This window comes from Dermacentor variabilis, chromosome 7 (assembly GCF_050947875.1).
Source record: "Dermacentor variabilis isolate Ectoservices chromosome 7, ASM5094787v1, whole genome shotgun sequence".
Classification (NCBI taxonomy): domain Eukaryota; kingdom Metazoa; phylum Arthropoda; class Arachnida; order Ixodida; family Ixodidae; genus Dermacentor; species Dermacentor variabilis.
The window spans coordinates 68,112,778-68,134,828 of NC_134574.1; the positions used below are offsets into that span (position 1 = coordinate 68,112,778).

Here is a 22,051-nt window from a genome sequence, read left to right on the forward strand (position 1 = left end):
GGAAGTCGTCTTCAATGGTTTACGGCAACCTGAAGCTCGTTTTCGTTGGTTCCAGATGAGTCAAAGTGCAGCAGAGCTCCTGGTGCTGTGCCAAGCACTGTTGCCTGTAGAGGCCGACGCATTTTTATTTTTATTTAATTGATTTATTTGGTTAACAATACATGATTGTCACAATGCCTGGGGCAAAAGGTGTCGCTACATAGTTACCTAACTAGTCTTCTAGGACCATATTAGCATTCATTCTGCAATATACTCCCGTACAAGAGTGAAATTAACGAATCAAGTCAATGTTAATGAACACGCCCACAAAAATGAATTCCGGATACCACTTTTGGTATGGAGCAACGATGCTAAGAATCAAATTGGGAATGAAATCCCGCAAATAAGGAATGCGAGCGCCTTCACAAGCGGCGAGGACAGGGCATTTGTGCGAAGAGCGCGCGAAACGAGAAGGTGATGCCAAAGCAACGCTTCATTGAAAAAGAAATGCCTATGCAAGGTTTGAGCAAAATGTATGACAAATGCAAAGTAACTCGAAATAAAGCCACATGAACAATTGCTAAAATTCTCAAAAACAATCATTAATAGAGTAGCAACTGTTGAACAGTGACTAGTACTTACGTAAACAAAATTCGTAAACACATATAAAATGACGAACAGCATAAACACGGAGTGCGCTAGAGTTTCTTATGTAGCGCAGTAAAGACCAGATGCTTCCAGACGAAGAGAGTAATGGGATATTTAGAAATTCATATCACAGCAGCTGCAGGAAGTCGACTGAAGACTGCGAGATTGAATCGTATGGTAGCTGCCTCCAAGGAATGTTATCAATTATCTAGAAGCTTGAAAACAACACACAAACGAATAACGCCGCATATAATCAAATAGCTATCCTGTGCGTGACTAAAGTAAAACAAAAGAAACATGTCAGAACTGAAAATATTGCATTTAGGATACATGGACCTATACAATGGTGTGAGAATGAAAACAACCATGAAATCGAAAGGCAATAGTCATGCGAATATTGTATAGAATAATCAAACGGCGAAATCAGTGTAACAAGTGAGTACAACTGTAATGTGGTGTACGATGAGACTGAGTAAAGCTAGATAAATACAATAATCTTAGCACTCTAGTGCACGAAAAATTATTGTGTGGGCCCCATATTAGAAACTTACACAAATCTATATATGAACTAGAATGTACTGGCAGCTGCACTTGTAAATCAAGGAGGCAATGTATGAATTTTGTGGGAGTTTATTGTGGACTTGATTATGCTTTATGGACTTTATTGTGGTCCTTTAGGGCGCGTGTGGGCACAGAGAGGCCTAGCCTCGCTTACAATAAATACGAATTGGGTTATCTGAAACACAATGTGAAAGGGGCACATACGCACCACTCTGACAAAAAAAGGCATAAGGTAGCAACGAATCATTTGCAAGCCAGTGCATACATACGGCAATATCATTACTAATATGGATGAGATAGTTCAAGTGGCTGAGGAGTTCTAAAGAGATTTATGCAGTACCAGTAACACACACGACGATAATGTGAGTGAGAATAGTCTAGAGGGATTTGAAATCGCACAAGTAACGCCGGAAGAAGTAAAGAACGCCTCTGGAGCTATGCAAAGGGGGAAGGCAGCGGGGAAGGATCAGGTAACAGCAGATTTGTTGAAGGATGGTGGGCACATTGTTCTACAAAAACTGCCCACCCTGCATACACAATGCCTCATGACCTCGAGCGTACCAGAATCTTGGAAGAACGCTAACAAAATCCTAATCCATAAGAAAGGGGACGCCAAAGACTTGAAAAATTATAGACCGATCAGCTTACTGTCCGTTGCCTACAAAGTATTTACTAAGGTAATCGCAAATAGAATCAGAACACCTTAGACTTCTGTCAACCAAAGGACCAAGCAGGATTCTGTAAAGGCTACTAAACAATAGACCATATTCACACTATCAATCAGGTGATAGAGAAATGTGCTGAATATAAACAACCCTTATATATAGCTTTCATTGATTACGAAAAAGCGTTTGATTCGGCAGAAACCTCAGCAGTCATGGAGGCACTACGGAATCAAGGTGTAGATGAGCCATATGTAAACATACTGAAAGATATCTATAGCGGCTCCACAACCACCGTAGTCCTCCATAAAGAAAGCAAAAAAAAATCCCAATGAAGAAAGGCGTCATGCAGGGAGATACGATCTCTCTAATGCTATTCACAGCGTGTTTACGGAGGTATTCAGAGACCTGGAGTGGGAAGAACTGGGGATAAGAGTTAATGGAGAATAGCTTTGTAACTTGAGATTCGCTGATGTGATTACCTTGCTTAGTAACTCAGGGGACCAATTGCAATGCATGCTCACTGACCTGGAGAGGCAAAGCAAAAGGGTGGATCTAAAAATTAATCTGCAGAAAACAAAAGTAACGTTTAACAGTCTCGGAAGATAACAGCAGTTTATGATAGGTAGCGAGGCACTGGAAGTGGTAAGGGAATACATCTACTTAGGGCAGGTAGTGACCATGGATCCGGATCATGAGACTGAAATAATCAAAAGAATAAGAATTGGCTGGTGTGCGTTTGGCAGCCATTTTCAAATCATGAACAGCAGGTTGCCACTATCCCTCAGGAGAAAAGTACATAACAGTTGTGTCTTACCAGTACTCACGTATGGGGCAAAAACCTGGAGGCTTACGAAAAGGGTTCTGTTTAAATTGAGGCCCATGCAACAAGCTTTGGAAAGAAGAATGATGGGTGCAACTTTAAGGGATAGGAAAAGAGCAGATTGGATGAGGGAACAAACGCGAGTTAATGACATCTTAGTTGAAATCAAAAAAAAGAAATGGGCAAGTTCAGGACATGTAATGAGGAGGGAAGATAACCGATGCGCATTAAGGGTTACGGACTGGATTACAAGGGAAGGGAAGTGTAGCAGGGGGCGGAAGAAAGTTAGGGGGGGATGAGATTAAGAAGTTTACAGCGACAACATGGCCACAATTAATGCATGACTGAGGTAGTTGGAGAAGTATGGGAGAGGCCTTTGCCCTGCAGTGGGTGTAACCAGGCTGATGATGACGATGATGATAATGACATACGTTAGTACACTGTTATGTCACACTATGCACACATCTCTAGTCTCCTAATGTCAACAAAAAAACTGAACGTCAAAATTCATCAGACATGTAGGCCTGAGCAAGTACATTACCAGTTCACCCCCACTTATACATCTAAAAATATTTCGCACACAGTTTAGCCGCAGGTCCAATGATCAACAGTTGGAAGCACACCCTTTAACATTCTGCAGCCCCGCTGGCAATGACACTGCCCTACATGCTAGTACTTGAAATCTTTTCAACGTAGACACACTGGCGGCCCTGGACCCTGGACAGGGATGCCGAGATACTTTCACTGGCGCTCCATTTCGTGGAAGTTGGCACGTATTGTGCACCACTCTGGTAGCTGAAATGTTTCGAATAAAGATGTAGTGGCTTCACCAAAAAGATTTGGCCACATAACAACATAAGGAATATATATATATATATATATATATAATATGATGTTACGGTGAAGGGAACGAAGAAGTTGGATTGGACTAGACGAAGACGAAGTCTGGCAGTTGCCTGAACGCCATATACGCCAGTTGTAAATATACGTTATTTTAGACTCGTGTGCCAGGTAATCGTACTTTCTCGCCCTATGCGCCGACTAGGAACATCAATGCCGACAGTGCTCCGCCAAGATCCAGCCGCTCCCCGTCTCCGCAAGGTCGTAGGTCCCGTTCGCCTCTCGTTCACCGCTCTTCGTCCCCTTCTGCAACCGGTCGCTTCGCTTCGGGAAACTATGCGGTGCAGCTCCCGGCAGTGTCGTCCCGTCACGACACTGCCGGATTTTCACCATTTTACCTGTTGTATGGCCGCGACCCCACCTTGTCCTTTGACACGTTGCTACCTTCCGCAGTACAATCACCCAGCACTGGTTACCCTCGCGATGATATTGACTTAGCCGCCCAGGCCCGAGATGTCGCCCGTCATCGCCTCACCGTCTCGCAAGCTTCTCAAAAGCGACGCTACGACCTTCGGCATCGAGACTACCATTTTTCACCTGGTTCCCTTGTCCTTCTCTGGACGGCTTCACGTCGCGTCGGCTTGTCGGAAAAACTACTTTCCCGGTATTATGGTCTGCACCAGATCTCACGCCAACTGTCCGACCTGACATACGAGATCGCCCCAGTCGGCCAGCTTTCAGTGCATCGCAACGTCACCAGCGATGTTGCTCACGTCGCTGGGCTTAAGCCCTATGTCCTCCCATTAAGTCAGGCTCTATAATTTGCACCGGGACGGAGCTACTCCACCGGGAGGGTGATGTTACGGGGAAGGGCACGAAGAAGTTGAATTGGACTAGACGAAGACGAAGTCTGGCAGTTGTCTGAACGCCATATACGCCATTTGTAAATATACGTTATTTTACACTCGTGGGCCTGCTTTCTTCTTGCAATAATATATATATATATATATATGCACTTGCTCTTCACTTGGTGTGTGTGTGAAAAAGTTTTCGTAATGAGGTCCGGAGGCTCGACTTCGTAAGCCTTGCTTCCTTCTTCACTTGGTACCACTGAACATTAAGCGCTTGTTAGATAAGTCGGCAGGCCTACACATTCTTTCAAAATTTTGCAGTATGTAATGAAACACATAGCACCACAATTAAGCGACAATGTGAAAGACAACAAATTTTATTATGGCTTATGAAAGTGGTACGTGCACAAGATATGCAACTACAACACTGTATCAAGATCATAAAAATAAGATTAAGCAATACTGACTATAAAATATTATTTCGGATTTTGTTTTGAATAGGCTGTCCAATGAAATGAGCATATCATATGTAGATTCTACGTTAAGTATAGCAAGAATTGAAGTGAAATTAGTGACAGATTATGTAATGACAAAGTACATTGTGTTCACTTGCCCTTCTTGTGCTAGCAATTTGGGTTCTTGCATTTCTCAAACGATTTGAAGAACGTCCTTTAAAGCAGATGAGGGAATATGCCTCAATTTCACCAGGGGCCACTATGTTGATGCCAGTGGACTGAATGAGAAGGATCAGTTGGAACTTTGAAGGCAGCACGAATATTTAAAGGTACTATGCACTTAAGACATTGCCACGTTTTAAGTCACCTGTCAACCGCTGGCTACTATTCAAGACACCATGCTAAGTTACCATGCATTAGTCCGATATTGCTGCATTTATTGGCACACTGTCGTCTTGTGATCAAATTTTTTAGTTAGAACCTCCAGTAACGAACCCATCTATGCAGTTAAATATGCACGAATAATTTCCGCACTACCTTGGCTAAAATTGTTGTGTATATAAACCATATGCTACGTATGCTATGCTATGCATAGCATATTGTGTATGCACTGTGCTATGCATATCATACTTTGTATGCTATGTATTTTACCCGTCCACTTACGTAGTGCACTGGCATGCCTAAATAGATGTTCCCCTGTCTGATGTATGCCAGAAAATTTTAGACAGACAGACAGACAGACAGACAGACAGACAGACAGACAGACAGACAGACAGACAGACAGACAGACAGACAGACAGACAGACAGACAGACAGACAGACAGACAGACAGACAGACAGACAGACAGACAGACAGACAGACAGACAGACAGACAGACAGACAGACAGACAGACAGACAGACAGACAGACAGACAGACAGACAGACAGACAGACAGACAGACAGACAGACAGACAGACAGACAGACAGACAGACAGACAGACAGACAGACAGACAGACAGACAGACAGACAGACAGACAGACAGACAGACAGACAGACAGACAGACAGACAGACAGACAGACAGACAGACAGACAGACAGACAGACAGACAGACAGACAGACAGACAGACAGACAGACAGACAGACAGACAGACAGACAGACAGACAGACAGACAGACAGACAGACAGACAGACAGACAGACAGACAGACAGACAGACAGACAGACAGACAGACAGACAGACAGACAGACAGACAGACAGACAGACAGACAGACAGACAGACAGACAGACAGACAGACAGACAGACAGACAGACAGACAGACAGACAGACAGACAGACAGACAGACAGACAGACAGACAGACAGACAGACAGACAGACAGACAGACAGACAGACAGACAGACAGACAGACAGACAGACAGACAGACAGACAGACAGACAGACAGACAGACAGACAGACAGACAGACAGACAGACAGACAGACAGACAGACAGACAGACAGACAGACAGACAGACAGACAGACAGACAGACAGACAGACAGACAGACAGACAGACAGACAGACAGACAGACAGACAGACAGACAGACAGACAGACAGACAGACAGACAGACAGACAGACAGACAGACAGACAGACAGACAGACAGACAGACAGACAGACAGACAGACAGACAGACAGACAGACAGACAGACAGACAGACAGACAGACAGACAGACAGACAGACAGACAGACAGACAGACAGACAGACAGACAGACAGACAGACAGACAGACAGACAGACAGACAGACAGACAGACAGACAGACAGACAGACAGACAGACAGACAGACAGACAGACAGACAGACAGACAGACAGACAGACAGACAGACAGACAGACAGACAGACAGATGTTTTATATTGAGTTTGCCTCAACAACCATTGGCCTAAACGAGCCCAGACTAGGTCAGATACAAACAGAATGACAGGAACCACACGCATTATAGAAAAAAGAAGAGAGAGAGAGACAAACTGGAAGGAAAGACAAGGAAGTTAGCCAGTGTAAATACCGGCTGGCTAGCCTGTGCTGGGGAAAGGGGTAAAAGGAATAAAACGAGAAGGAAGAGAGAAAAAAAACAAGACAAATGCACAGAGTAACGCGATGTTACGCGCAACAATAGTCGAAGGCGGTCGCACAATTCACATGTCCTTAAGAACTTGAGGAAAACCCTTTTGGCCTTGAGTGCCGAAACACATCTGGACCAGTGTCCTAGAACCTTCTCTTCCGTGAAGGGGGACTGCCAAGTTTTTCGAGCGCGGTCACGGGCACTTTTCTTTCCATATTGTGACGTTGACAGTCACAGAGGAGGTGCGCGATCGTCTCTTCGCAGCCGCAGCTGTCGCTAGCGGGGCTGTCGGCCATTCTGATGCGGAAGGAAAAGGAGTTCGTGAATGCCACGCTGAGCCATAGGCGGCCGAGAAGTGTTGCTTCCATTCGTGGCAACCCTGGTGGAAATCGGAATTGCAAACTTGGATCCAGTCTGTGAAGACGTGTGTTCACGTATTCACTGGTTTTCCACAGATTTAGCGTAAGCTCCCGTGCGAGGGAGCGAAGACTTGTGGCTGCATCTGTTCTTGACCGCGGTATGGGTATAATCTGGGCACCATCATGGGCCGACCGGGCAGCGTCATCCGCACTGTCATTTTCAGAAATTCCGCAGTGACCTGGTATCCAATGGTAGATGATGTTGTGACCCTTGTCGATTGCGTAATGGTGGAGTAGTCGGATGCTTGCGACTAATTGCACATTTGGTCCGTGGTTGAAAGGGGACAGCACACACTGGAGAGCTGCCTTTGAATCACAAAAGATGGACCATGAATGGGGTGATTTGGGACCAATAAACTCCAGAGTAGCATGGATAGCTACGAGTTCTGCAGCCATCGATGATGTAACGTGAGACGTCTTGAATTTGATAGTGACAGACTGAGCGGGAAGAACCACTGCTCCAGCTGAACTTTTGGAGGCGGCAGAACCGTCCGTGTAAACGTGGGTGCGTTCGTTGTGTTTCTCATGTAGGAATGAAACAACGGTTTGTTTGAGGGCGAAAGATGACATCTCGGTTTTCTTTTTGATGCCGGGTATAACAAGAAGGGCCTGGAGTGGATGCAGGCACCACAGCGGTAGAGATGGTCGTGCTGCAGGTGAGAAGTTTGACTGTAAACTTCCGTGGTTGGCGGCAATAATTCTGCTAAACGCTGAACGAGGTCGAGCGGCAGGAAGGGAGGCGAGATGATGCGATGGAAGTCGGGCGAAGTGCCTGATGTGCACGCTTAAGGAGTCGACATGAATACACGTTTTTACAGGGTGGTCACGATAGGGCTTCAGCTTGTACAGACTGGAGGGCTCGGAGGTTGGTCTTACCGGTTCCACCTTGTACAGGTAAGCTGTAGCGTAGGAGACCCAGGAACAGTGCGTTATAGAGTTGGAGCATTACACTCACAGACGCACCCCATGATTTTCCCGCAAGAAATCTGAGCACGTCTGCTATCATCACTAGTTTCCTTTTTAGGTAAGAGGCGTGAGGACTCCAGGAGAGGTCTCGATCTATTATCACTGCTTGAAAACGGTGCGTCTTCTCGTAGGCAATAGGTTGTCCATTAATTCTAACAACGTATTGTCTCATTGCTTTGCGCGTGAAAGCGACCATAGAGCACTTCCGGGAAGACACGTACAGACCTCGTCCTCCAAGATAGCTGGCTGTTAGTGTGGCCGCTTTTTGCAGTCTGTCGCACAGCTGTGGACGCGTCGCTCCTGATGACCAAATGCATATATCGTCTGCATATATCAACACATGGACGGATTGTAGAAGTGTGTGAACCAGGTCGATGAGCACGAGGTTTAATAGAATGAGGCTCAGGACTCCGCCTTGTGGTACTCCACGGTAGGTGTTGTGTTGTGATGATGCACCATCCTCTGTTTGCACAAAGAATTACCTGTCCGTCAAGTAACTGAATATCCATGAGAACACAAGTCCACCTAGGCCGACATCGCCCAAGGTGTCCAGGATGGCGCGATGTGTTACGTTGTCGTAAGCGTCTCTAACGTCCAGGAACATCGCCGCTGACAGTCTCCTTAGGCTTTTTTTCGTGTTGAACAGACGAGACAAGATCTATGACGTTGTCTACTGAAGAACGTCTGCGTCGGAAGCCTGTCATAGCGTCAGGATAATCTTGTAGTGTTCTAGATACCACTCTAGACGTGTGAGCACCATCCTCTCCATGCGTTTTCCTAGACAACTGGCCAGAGCAATGGGACGATGAGACGCCACATGTAGGAGTGATTTACCTGGTTTGAGCAGAGGCACAAGGCGGCTAGACTTCCATGCAGCTAGAACCACTCCTTCCCGCCATGAATTGTTGTACACCTCTAGAAGAGCATGCCACGCTGTTTGACCGAGGTTGCCAAGAGCTCCGTAAGTCACCCCGTCAGGTCCAGGCGATGAGGAATGTCTACACGCTGCCAACGCCGCTTGTAACTCCTCGATGGAAAACAGATCGTCCATACGAGAATCCCGCGAGATTGGAACGTCAAGGGGGTCATGTATGGGGAACGAAGATGGTAGACCAGCAATCCTTAAACAGAAATCCTCCGCTACGTCGATCTCTCGGTGACCTTGACAGAGAGCCAGGCATTGAAGGGGTGGCGTTGTTCTGGTAATGTTCGAAGACCGCGCACCGTTCTCCATATATGTGATAGGGGTTTATGTGGATCAAGGGAATCACAAAAAGTGCTCCATCTTAGAAACTGCAGGGAGTTGATCCGACGCTGCATCTTCTTCTGTATGCGGCTCGCCTCCCTTAGGTCGTAGATGGAATTGGTGTGCCTGTACCTTCGTTCCGCGCGAGGACGAATTGCTCGAAGCCGCTCTAATTCTGCTTCGAATTCAGAAAACTTAGGAATAAGCCTAATAACTCTTGTGGCTTCTCGAGCAGCGTCGTTAATGAGCTCCTCGATGTTGCCAGGTGGACATTGTTGTATCCTTTCGCCATTCTTCTGCATGAGCAAACGTGTATTTAGGCCAGTCGACGCCTTCAAGAACTGTGGTAGAGTGTGACTTGCGTATTTCCTCGATTTAACGTACGTTGGAACGTGGTTACTACCATGTGTTTCGTTGTCCTGAAACCATTTCACAATGGCACTGAGGCCTCTTGAAACAAAAGTTAAGTCCAGGCAGCTGCTGTATGTCAGTTTCCTGAGAAAAGTGAAACTGTCATCATTTAGGCAGCAGAGTTCATGGTCCGACGCGAAGGATAGTACATGTCTTCATCTACAATCCATCTTCAAACTTCCCAATAGCAGGTGATGCACATTGAAATCGCCGGTAAAAATACATGGTCCAAGTGTCGCTGTAAAAATTGTACTTAGTCTTGTGTTGTCAAATCGACTTGAAGGTGAGATGTAGGCTCCTACCAGCGTGAGTGAAAGGTTCTTGCATTTTATGGTCAAACATACGTACTGATTGTCGTCAATCAGGTGCCACTGGGTGTAAAAAATAAGTGAAATCGCATCTGAAGTCGACGATGACTTTGCTGCGGTCGGTACAGGTGGCAGACATGAAAGGTTCATATCCTGATAGGCGGATGGCGCTCTCAATCTTTGGCTCACAAATAACAATGATTGGAAATTTGTGCTTGAAAACAAACGAACGAAAGTCCGAAATGCGGGATTTAAGGCCTCTGGCATTCCACTGGAAGATAAGCGCTTGCTTGACTTCTTTAAAGAAGGAGTGCTGAGGAGCAGCCATGGTGCTTCTCAAGACCGGACATATTCAAGTGCACCTCGAACCGCTGGAGTATGTATAGCAGTCAGTAATACTCGTAGCGTGTTCATAAGGGCCCGTATCATGGTGACGACTTGTTTGTCGTCACCAATAAAAGGATAATCCAAAAAGAGCGAAGAAAAACAACAGTTCAGGGAAATATGTCTGTGCTATGAAAGGATGAATTATAGGTGATCTGCAAACGAGCCATCGGACAAACGGCACGCATCGCAGGATAAGGTATAGCACAACATTGGGCGGCATTTGCTTAGGGCACGCAAAATTGCCGTGACGTCAATACCTGGTCACTCTCAATGGAGAAACGCACAATTTTATAAAGGACGTCCATGTCACGCACAAGTCGCCCTTCATGAAGAGTAGACATACTAAAGTCGGGTAGGAGAGAATCAAATTTATAAAAACCACGGCGACCAATATATCTGTGATACAGTATGCGTACAAAGTTACGCTGAACATTGTTGTTTCGAATGGAATAGCTAACGGAGACGACATTCCAGGCTACTGACGCGAACTCAATGCGTAGTGTCACGAGAGAACAGTAAAGAGTGTGCCGACACTCTTATCGATGACGTTTTCTTGTCCCCCTAGAAATAATACCAATATGTATCAATGCGCAGAAAACAATTGAAGATACATGCAATCGGAAATCAAGCTTTCAGTCAACAATAACACCAAGGTCTCGCACATGGGCACCACGAGATACTTTTCCGCCAAGAACAGTAAAATTAAACAAAATTGTCGCGGGTTTTCTAGTAAGAGACAAAACATGTTTTCTTAATGTTCAATTTCAGCCTATTCTTCACGCACCATTTCTCGACGTTGCCAATGTCACCTTGCAAACTAGGGCAGTCATCTAAATTCTCAATCTTAAAGATATATCATAAGAAGCCAACAAACACTGACACCGAGGACAACATAGGGGAAATTACTTGTGCTTAATAAATTAAATAAAAAAACGGTAGATTAAGGGAAATGAAAGTGGATGAAAAAACAACTTGCCGCAGGGGGGGAACGATCCCACAAACTTCACAGATCGCATGCGATGCTCTACCAATTGAGCTACCGCGGCGCGGTTTCCCCATCCAATTTCTTGGGTATTTATGTTTCCTATAGGAGTACCCTGGGAGGGTTAGCCAGCGCCACCACTCACATGCCTTGGCGGAGGATGGGGAACATCCTTTCTGCCGCAGGCGTCACGAGAACGCGATCTTTTTGGGTGAAGGCAACCGGTCAATAAACCCACACATGCTACCTGAAGGCATCAATGTTGACGGATTCGAGACCCTCGTTATGTAATAAACGAGAAGTAAGGAGGTTAACAGAGGGACCCGAATTTTATTAGTCGTATCAGAAGAAGCCAACCAGCGCTGACACCAAGGACAACATAGGGGAAATTACTTGTGCTTAATAAATGTAATAAAGAAACGATAAATTAAGGGAAATGAAAGAGGATGAAAAATGAACTTGCCGCAGGTGGGGAACGATCCCGCAATCTTCGCATTACAGAATAAGTTTAAATAATTTGCAAGGAAAAACCCTCGAGTTTGTAACATGTAGCGGCAAATGATTGATAAAAACTAGAAAGAACAACGATCAAAGATTGGAGCCTTCAGGCACTCCCGATGATGATACAACTTTGTCGGACTCACAGGCAGAAAATATGACCTGATTTAGGCGGATGGCATGGCAGCTTTTAAACCATTTGCAATGCATGGGGCAAAGCCCGCATTTCTTATCCTTCATTAGAAGTACCTTATGTGAAATCGTGTCGAAAGCCTTAGGCATGTCAAAGTAAATTGTGTCTACCTGACCGCGAAGAAAATGTGAGACTCACAGTATCCAAAAAAGGCGCTGATGTTTGATTCAACGGATCGTTCCTTTAAAAAACCGTGTTGGAAAGACGAGACTTTTTGTTTGAAATATGAACTCATGCGTTGGTACATTACCATTTCAAAAACTTTTGCAAAAAAATGAATAAGTGACACTGGTTTACTCACATCACAAGTATTGCCGGATTTAAATACAGGAATAACTACTGACAGCTTCCAACTGCAAGGAAAAACACAAGTGCGCAAATCTAAGTTGAACAAATACGTCAAAGCAGGACTAAGAATGTCATCGCCACCTTTGATTATGAAACTGGGCATTTCATCGACACCTGTTGAAAGTTTTGGCTTAAGGTTCTGAATAGCCGACAATACCTCATGCTCATCGACACTTTCATACGCTAAACAGTTAGTGCTGTCATCAAGGGTGATAACGGCGGTTGCGCTGTCAGGGCGCTCAAAGCAACAACTGAAGCTTGGCCTACATTTTGCTGTTTGAAAAAAATGCTGTCACGCATCCTCAGAAGAATAGCACTGATCTTATGTTTACTTTTCTTTCACACGAAAGCTCAAAGAGAGTTAGGTTCTTTCATGAAATTCTCTTCAACAAATTTGTGGCAATCAGCTCCATCGCGTACCATAAGCTTTTTCCCCATTAGTCTACATGATGAATATCTTTGGTGCCAATATTCACTTTCAGATTCTACGTACAGTTTGTAATACCCCAGTTTTTTCTTCAAATAGTGTTTGAAATCGCAAGAAAACCAGCAAGGGAGTCTACCTCCTCGAATGACATCGCGGTATATATTGTTTCATTAATTATTGTACAACTTATATTAGTACCTCAACGCACGAGTCAACATTCCCGATGTCAAAGAATCGAGACCAAGCATAGTTGTGAAGCCCAGTGTACAGCCGAAAGTAATCACCGTAAGCGTACATAGATTTGTCTGGTTTGAGTTCGGGCATTGCACGAAACGACAACGAAGGCAATGAAACTTATCTGCAAAAACAAGAGGATCGCGCACCACTTGAGCCTCAAAAGCAGGCACGTTAAATATAATTACATTTAGAAGTTACCAGCGCAGTTTTTATCTCGTTATATGGACGTAACCCACGAAAGTTAATAAAATCAAATAGACATCCAGCTTTTTCTCCTACGGCTGCGCAGTCACTCCTTACCAAAACAGGCGCCCATTCGACTTTAGGAAGATTAAAGTCCCCGTGAATGCTAACCTTGTACTTTGTAGAGTCAATTATATCCTAAATTAAAAAAAATGATTCGTGCAAATGAGACAGTGTGATTTGTCACGTGGTTCGTCCCACGCGTTTCAATTTCTAACCACAGACATTCATCGTACGTCTCCAGGTATTGCCTTCTAAATGCAGCTAATATACAACAGCACGCTATCAGAACTCTGCCACCGTGCTTAACCTGTGCAGAATAAACTCTGTCGGCCCTGAAAACGGCATACGTAGGTGTGAAATAAGAGGCACTTGTGCACAATGAGTTTCGCCACGTTTCTGTCAGGCATATAATATAATGCCCACACTGGTGTGCATTCGCGAAGAACGCCTCACTTTTGTTTCGAAGCCCCTCTTGCGTATAGATAATACAACTTCCTGTGCCATTTTCGGACGAGGTTGGAGCCCTGTTAGAATAACCAAAATGTCGCGAGGACCACAGGCTTCCACATAAGGGGCGAAATGAGCAATAATCAGGCCACACTTCAGCTTTGTTGACAAATTCTAACAAATTCTTATCCAGAAAAACATGAAAGGAACAATACGTATCGCATTTTGTTTTCAGTCTTCCACACATAAGGACCTTCACCCTCTGTATCCGCCGAAAGCTTCTGTATGTCCAACGCTGTTGTAGTGGGGTCGAGGCAATAAACGAATAGGCCTATCCTCGTCGGTAGTTTGGATGCTACATTAGGCATCGACTGCTTAGCCTAATTAGCCTGCTGTGCCTAATGTCGCTCGAGGCCGTGGTAGCTGGCTCATCGCTTTAGATGAGCGTTGGAAAAGAGTACGCTGGTGCTGAGCAGGAGGCTTCAGTGGGGCGCCAGAATTCATCGCAATCGAGGTTTTTCGCCAGAGCAGACGCATAGTTGCGACATTCCGAAGAGTCAGAGAGCGAGCGCTCATCCTGGTGGGTGAGTCGCACCTGAACAGATGCACTCAAGGCACTGACAGTCTCACGCAGGAGAACATTTTCCTCTCGAAGCTATAGCACCTCAGCAGCCAACGCATTCATTCGATTAGGAATTGTTTGCATCATCTGAACAACACAAGATGAAGGGCTGATGGAAGCCGTGTCTTGAAGATCGAGAGAAAACAGGTTCCTCGTGTGGCTTGTCTATGCAGCCGGTTTTGCACATAATTTCTCTCGACAAAGGATCGGGCCGCGTCACACACTGAACACATTTGCGCCTGCTGGTCCCAGATTCTATGAGGATATTGTATTCCTGGGCCCGTATGTTGAGGCATTTGCAATGAAAACGCTGCTGGCAAGACGCGCATGGCAAGAATTGCTGTCTGTCACGAATTGGCTGGGAGCACTGCGCAAATCCATCTGCCTTGGGCCCCATCATCCGGATTAAAGACCAAGAACCATGGCAGGCCCTATGCGCTAAGTGCGAGAACAGCGCACCAATCGAAAAAACCACACGAGCACTTCTCAAACTGCGCGCGTACACAAGCATATGCACGAATCGACAGGCGGCAGGCTAAGTGCTGCAAAGGCTACGCAGCGTAGATTTGTACACCAGTCACAAACGGCAAGCAAAGAATCGTGACTACCTGAGGTAACAGGATATTTTACGCCAAGGGGATTCACGAATGGCGTATGCAGTATCCACTAACGAGTTACGACGCGTATATGTGGTGTCCATTCGCGAACTAGAAAAACTATAACAAGAACAAAGCTACAAGCAGCGCAATATATTGCTACCACTCCAAGCACCAACAAATATAAAATTTGGCCTTCTCATAATTGGACGTGAAGTTCCTCTTAAAACCATCAAATACCTAGCACGTGACACAACTGAGAACCTTAAATCAAATGATAACAGCACGGTGTGCTGCACGCAATAATTTAGGAGTGCGCTGCAGCACAAGGCATGGAAATAGGACGAACACTTGATTTCATATCTTTCGCTACCGTACTCGTAATGAATCATTAACAAAGAGCAGTATATCAGTTCACCTGTATTCAACATCCTCGCTAAATGGGAGATTGAAACACCATGATGACGGTTGTTTTAAGGGATATAGGTAAATTGCGCAAGGACAGCAATTGTCGCATTTTTTCGCAGCATCCAAAGCTTGCTTATTTCAGGCATGACAGGCGATGCCAGGCACACAAAAGCAACATTTCGTCCCTCTAACATTCTTCCTAATTCTGATCTTTACGTCTTAATTACAACCTCACTGAAATGATGCCTCAGATAGCGAAATGACAATGAGTTTGAGGAAATTAGTGCTATCCACTCGGCGCTCTGCAAGTAAAAACTTCGCGGCTTTCCAAATAAAAGGCAAACAAATCGCTTCACACGCAGCGCCAAGTAAAACAACAAAATACTGCAATACTTGCATGACAAAGGACAGCACAACCGAAAACAGGCGCAAACACACGACAGCCCACAGCGAGCGCAGTTACCGAACTATGCGCAGTCAGCTTTCACGTGGCAGCCTCGACAACATGCATGGTCATGTCACCAATGTGACAACGGTGTCGCTGCCTTATGTAAGATTGGAGTGTATTGATCAGTCGTTGAAGCATACTATAGGTGTTCTATGTTTAAGCGCCGCCGTATGCACGTCGCGCGTTTCCGTTTATCGACTATGACTCATGTTGTGCAGAGCCTGACGCCACCCTATCTTTCGCACGCTGGGTCGCTTGCTCGATGCCAGTCCGTCTCAAGCAAGAGCAGTGAGCTGGGAGTTGCGACTGCCTTTCGCAGGTCTTTAATCTCCGCCCGCTCATTCCGGACGCAGCCAGCGCCGCATCATTGTAGTTACAGCGCGTTAACAGGCGATCGGCACTTATGAGCAGGCGCGATCACACCACGCTATGCGCCCAAGCGTGGCGTGCCCATACCATTGAGTTCCAGGAATATTAAAGCGAATAGCTTTCTGTTTCCGGCTGTATTTATGGTTGATTAGGGGGCGGTGGTCAGACGCTTGACTGTTCATCTTCAAGAACATTTGATGGCTCATTCGCACTCTGTCTTGGTGCTTCGCTCGCTCTTTAATTTTCTCTCGCGCTCTTGCTCGATCGCCCGCTCGGTCTATTCGCTTGTACTCGCAATCATCGCCGAGGACTTCTGGACATTTTTAAGCATGAAATGCGTTTAGCTCCGGTTGTCGGCGACCTTCTAGTTGCCTTGAGCCAAATGCCAGAGCCGTTATCCGGGCGCTCGGACGATTGCGAGAGCAAAACGAGATAATGAGGGCAACAAATCAAAGCATTAAAGAACGCATATGATGAACCGACAGTGGCCGAATCGGTTAGCGTGGTGGTCTCGCGACCAGACTAGTAATTTTTATTTTCATGCAGGATGGGTTTTTTTGTACGTCAACACCGACAGGAGCGAGGCAACACGAGCTTAGATTGAAACGCGTAAAAGGGTAACACAAATTATAAGGTCATGCAGTCTGATCAGACAGCGTGTTTAGTGTGTAGCCGCCTCTAGACGTTTTCTCCGTTTCCTTTAGCAGCGGTGAGCGATAGTAATGGCTCCATTCGACGATAGTGAGTGGTATGAACGACTTTGCAGAACGATGACAATGACATATTGGTCGTTTAACTTTGGTCTGATGATCGCAGCGTGAAAAAATGAATGCGCAAGACTGAGACATATCGTGAGAAAGAAATTAGTCATGATGAAGGTTATGAAAAAGCAAAAGCTATTGATGTAGCCTATGCGTTGTCAGAATCAGTACTAATGCCAGTACGGTCTACTGACTGGCAGCGTTCCTTCTATTTCCATTGGAACTGGCCGTTGTCCGTGACACAAAGAGTGACTTCAATGTTACTGCATGGGCGCTCCATTTTTTTCGTCGCCTCACCGTTGCGGTGTCAACTTCATTTGTTATCCTTCGTCTTTTCTGACGTGAGGTCAACACTACAAAAGGCTTCTTTTTCTTGGTCGAACTCATGCTAATGCAGAGTGATTACAGCAGCAAACTGACGCGAGGAGTGCCGCTTGACAAATGAAGGCTTCTCCTGCCAAGAATGGCGTCGTCGAAAACCCGCTTCCCTAGGTGATTGAACAGGTACGGCTAGTCTTATGAAAACGTTTTCAAAACGTATTCACCGCTGGTTTTGAAACTGTCCTGCTTTCGACGTTTTTAATTTGTCGAGTTTGGTCAAAAATCTGTTTTAGACGTTGAATCCATTATTACGACGTTTTGAACACTTTGTGCACTACGTGGGACTCCAGAATTCAGTTCAGACGAAACTGTGCCTTCCGCATAGGTGCATTCAATATTATCTGATAAGCTAATCAACTGCCTTTAATTGAAGTTGCCGAACTATATTGTGCTGATGGATGTATTCATGGGGCAAAGCAACCATCCAAAAAACGCGCAGCTTACTAACACCTCTCCTTCCTGCTCTATTTGTTCTCATCTCACGCTATGACTGAACTAATCTCACAATCACTGTAGGCGGTAATGCAAATATCAATAAAGAATTGTAGCGACAGCCGATATCACAAAGTCACGTTTATTTACCACGTGTGGTGGTAATCTTCATACCTTCTTTTGGCTTTATGCCACATACTTACATACTGTCCCGCTTTGCTATGGCGCTCACTTGCCAATGTCTCCGATACAGGCGTCGTGACGACGTGATGACGAAGGAAAAATTATAGCGATCGAACGACAAAGGCGTATAACGTCGATGGCATGACGAGAATGAGATGTCGATGGCAGATGATGACTATGTTATAACGAACACAACATGAAGGCGTTGACACGAAGGCAATGGGATGGCGACAGTGATGTGACGATGGCGGTATGACGACAACCGGAAGAAGGGGAAATGATAGCATGACTAGACTGCATGATAACATATGATAGTGTCTGATTGATAGTGATAGAATGACGACAGCGGCATAGCCGCGAATGAACGATGACAGCGTGAATACGATAGAATGACGAACAAGGAATGACGTAGATGGAATGAAGAAGGTGGTAGGACGGCACGACGGCACAACGACGATGGAATGATGATACTAAAGTGATGACAATGGTGAAACAACAACGTGATAACAATGGCATCAAGACAAAGGTAGGACGACCATGGCATGCGAGATTCGGGTGTCCAAGTTACAACGATGATGATGAAACGACCTTGATGACATCCCGATGATGGTATGACAATGCATGCATGATGAAGACTGTATGACGATGGTGCAGTGCGATGATGGCATGACAACGGCAAGACAACGGGGTGGCGAGTGTATGATGACAATGGCGTGACGATAACTCCATTACGAAATGTGTATGATGACACTGGCGTCACTATAATGGCATGACGATAATCGAATCACAATGCTAGAGTGACGATGACGGTACGACCACGATGGCGTTACGACCACGGGCTGACAGCGAAGGCCCGAAAGCGGCTGTCTTACGATGATGGCATGTCAAGATCTATTCACGATTGAATGATGACATTGTGGTCACAGCGATGCAGAAACATTGACGTCGATCGAACGACAAATGCGTTATGACAACGATGGCGCGATAAGCGTTGGTTGGCGTTACTTGGAGCGATGACAATCATAAAAGGACCGTGTTACGACGACGGCATGATGAGAGTGAGATGCCAAAGGTGGAATGACGACAATGTAATGACCACAATGGCAACACGACCCGCAACCCCTAATTAGCGGCCCGAGAAATTAGACAACTTGAATAATGGAGTAGAAGACGTCACGACGGCAGCACGACGAAGCTGGAACCACGACGAAGGCTTGGGTATGCCTCTCTTTTTCTGCCCTAATCAATGCACGCTATTTCTGGACCTTTTCTGACGAACATGTGGGCGCCATCAACGAGCGACCGTCGGGAAACTTCTGCGAAAAAAAAATGCAAACTGGTATGCCTTATACGTCGCCGCGAGCACAGGTTTGAGTTTGATGTATTATACCTGTAATAGCTGAATGAGCTCTCTCAAACGCGGCCACTCCAACTTGTATAGGCAAGAGAGAGATAAAGAGATAAAGAGAGATTGTCTTGCTACACCAGCCGCTACCGTGCCTCTCTGGGAGACCGGAGCTTTGTCAAGCCGAAGGATTTTCGGCTTTTTTTCCGGCTCTCCCTTTTTCACCTTGTATCGAGTGGTGAAAATAAAAATCATGATGATGATCATGATGATGATGAAAGGAAATAGACAAAAGGCACTGAGGTCTACCGTGCAACCGTCCAATCTTACGCTCTACACTAGGCGTCAGGATAAGGAAGAACGAGAGTACTGCCGAGCTATGCGTCATCCGCGTCATCATATGCGTCATCTGTGCACGTGACAAATTCATGATCGAGTAATGGCATTTTTTTATTGCGATAGCAATTATATGGACAATCCAGGCGGATTTTTGCCGTTCCAAATAAAGTCGAAGGGCGCTAGCGCCGTCGCCTCGCGCTGTATGCTGTATGCGCGGGCCAAAGCGCGCTGGGCGAGCCAGCGGTCGCGGCTCAATCTGGCGCACGAGCGCTTAAAGCTGAGACGAAGCGTGGAATTTTCAGTCGCGTGAAGGACCTGTGGGTGAACGGGGGGAGGGGGCGGCGTTGTTCGCCGACAGCAATTGCGTATTTCGCGACTGCGCGCAAGGGTGACCGGCAATTGCGGCTCAATCTCTCACGCGAGGTAGGAAAGAGGGGAGGCAGCGCGAGTAGGAGGCGGGGGACGGTGGCGTTCTACTCCGGCAGACTGCGTAGTTTGCAGGGTCGGGCATGCCCTGTATTGAAAGCGATCTGCACGTGGCTGATAGCTTTGTGCGTGCTGTCTTCTCTCAGATACAAGATTTCTCACGTCGCAACATCGACCGGTTCGGAGCTTCTTGCGCTCGGAGGTCGCGTTCATTACATTAACCAAACAGCTAATCGATTGGCGATATTCTGCTACTCGAAAGCGGCCCTAAAATGTCTTTTGTCAGCTCTTCGTCGCGGGTCGTGTGAACAGCTCGTTTCGGAGATACGAGAAACACTCCTTCGTATGATCGCACGACACGACGTCGTGTTTCAGTGGCGGCCGGGACATTGCGGTATCTTCGCCAATGACCTCGCCGACGAAGCTGCTAGGATAGCACAGGAGGAAACTTTGTTTCTGTACTTTTATCGAGGACCGCAGCAGCGCAACACTTAAGCACGATAGTGCACCATATGACATTGGAGAAGTGGCACACACCTGAATTCACCCAGCATCGATTGCATTTCCTCGACCCATCTATACAACTGCAGCGGTTACCTGGGCTTGCGCGAATTTAGGAAACAATGCCGTTCAGCTTACGCTCGGGCGTCGCATTCACCAATGCATATACGTGTTTGATTGGAATGCTTTATAGCGCCCAGTGCGATGCCTGCGGTGTCGAGGAGACTATCGAACATCTACTGTGCTGCTGCCCATCTTTGGATAATGAAAGACATGACCTCTGCACAGCTCTAAATCAGTTAGATACAAAACCGTTCACCTAGAACAAGATCTCGGCACCATGGCCTCGCATATCGCAGCTACAAGAGGCCAGAAAAGCGCTGTTGCGGTATTTGAAATCTACCTGATTGAGCAACCGTCTGTGATCCGGACTGAGTGAACGTCAGTGGATATAGAGCAGAAGAATGTTACCACGTCGACTATATGCACAGTGAACTTTCTGTTCCTTCAATCTTTCCTTTCCATGTCCCCTTTCCCCAAAGTAGGGTAGCCAACCGGGCTCAGTCCTGGCTAACCTCCCTGCCTTTCATTCATGGTTTTTCTTCTCTCTCTCTCCCTCTGCTATCGTAATCAATGCATTGCCTTTCTCTTGAAACTGCGACTTTTTTCTGTACAAGATACCATACAAAGATGCGTGGGTAGTATTGTTGCAATGGGATAAGCGATAGTATTATAACATGTTTTTGTTATAGCAATAGACTCCTTCCAACCAATTTTAATGACGTTTGATTAAGAAAATACAGTGAACGCTGGTCGTCTACCATTTCTATATTTGGAAACATTTTGAGTGACAGCTTGCTTTGGATATTTCTGACAAGACCCCTAAATAATCGTATGGTCACATGACTAATCTTAAATGGACCCTTACTAAATTATTACTACAGATTGGCTATCAGAATATTCGTAAGAAATGACCTGGTAACCCTTCACACTCCTCACAAAACCTAAAAATGAAGTTTTGTGTTAAATATGGCTAATAAACTACTGCTTATACCCGCATGATTTTTAGACATTATGGACATTATTATTTTTAATTTAGGATCATAGTATTAATTTCGCGGAATTGTAAGCGGCAAATGGTTTTTTGATGAAGAACCAATAAATTTAATATGACCTTGCGTAACCTTCCTGAAACCACCCTATACACGTTATGCTTCGCATCAAGG

General features: G+C 45.7%; 1 protein-coding gene across 1 annotated transcript in view; it reads left to right on the plus strand.

Moving 5' to 3' along the window:
• LOC142588684 (uncharacterized) overlaps positions 1-22,051 on the plus strand; it is a 109,229-nt gene that overhangs the window by 1,782 nt on the left and 85,396 nt on the right. The gene's annotated exons all lie outside the window — the stretch shown is intronic.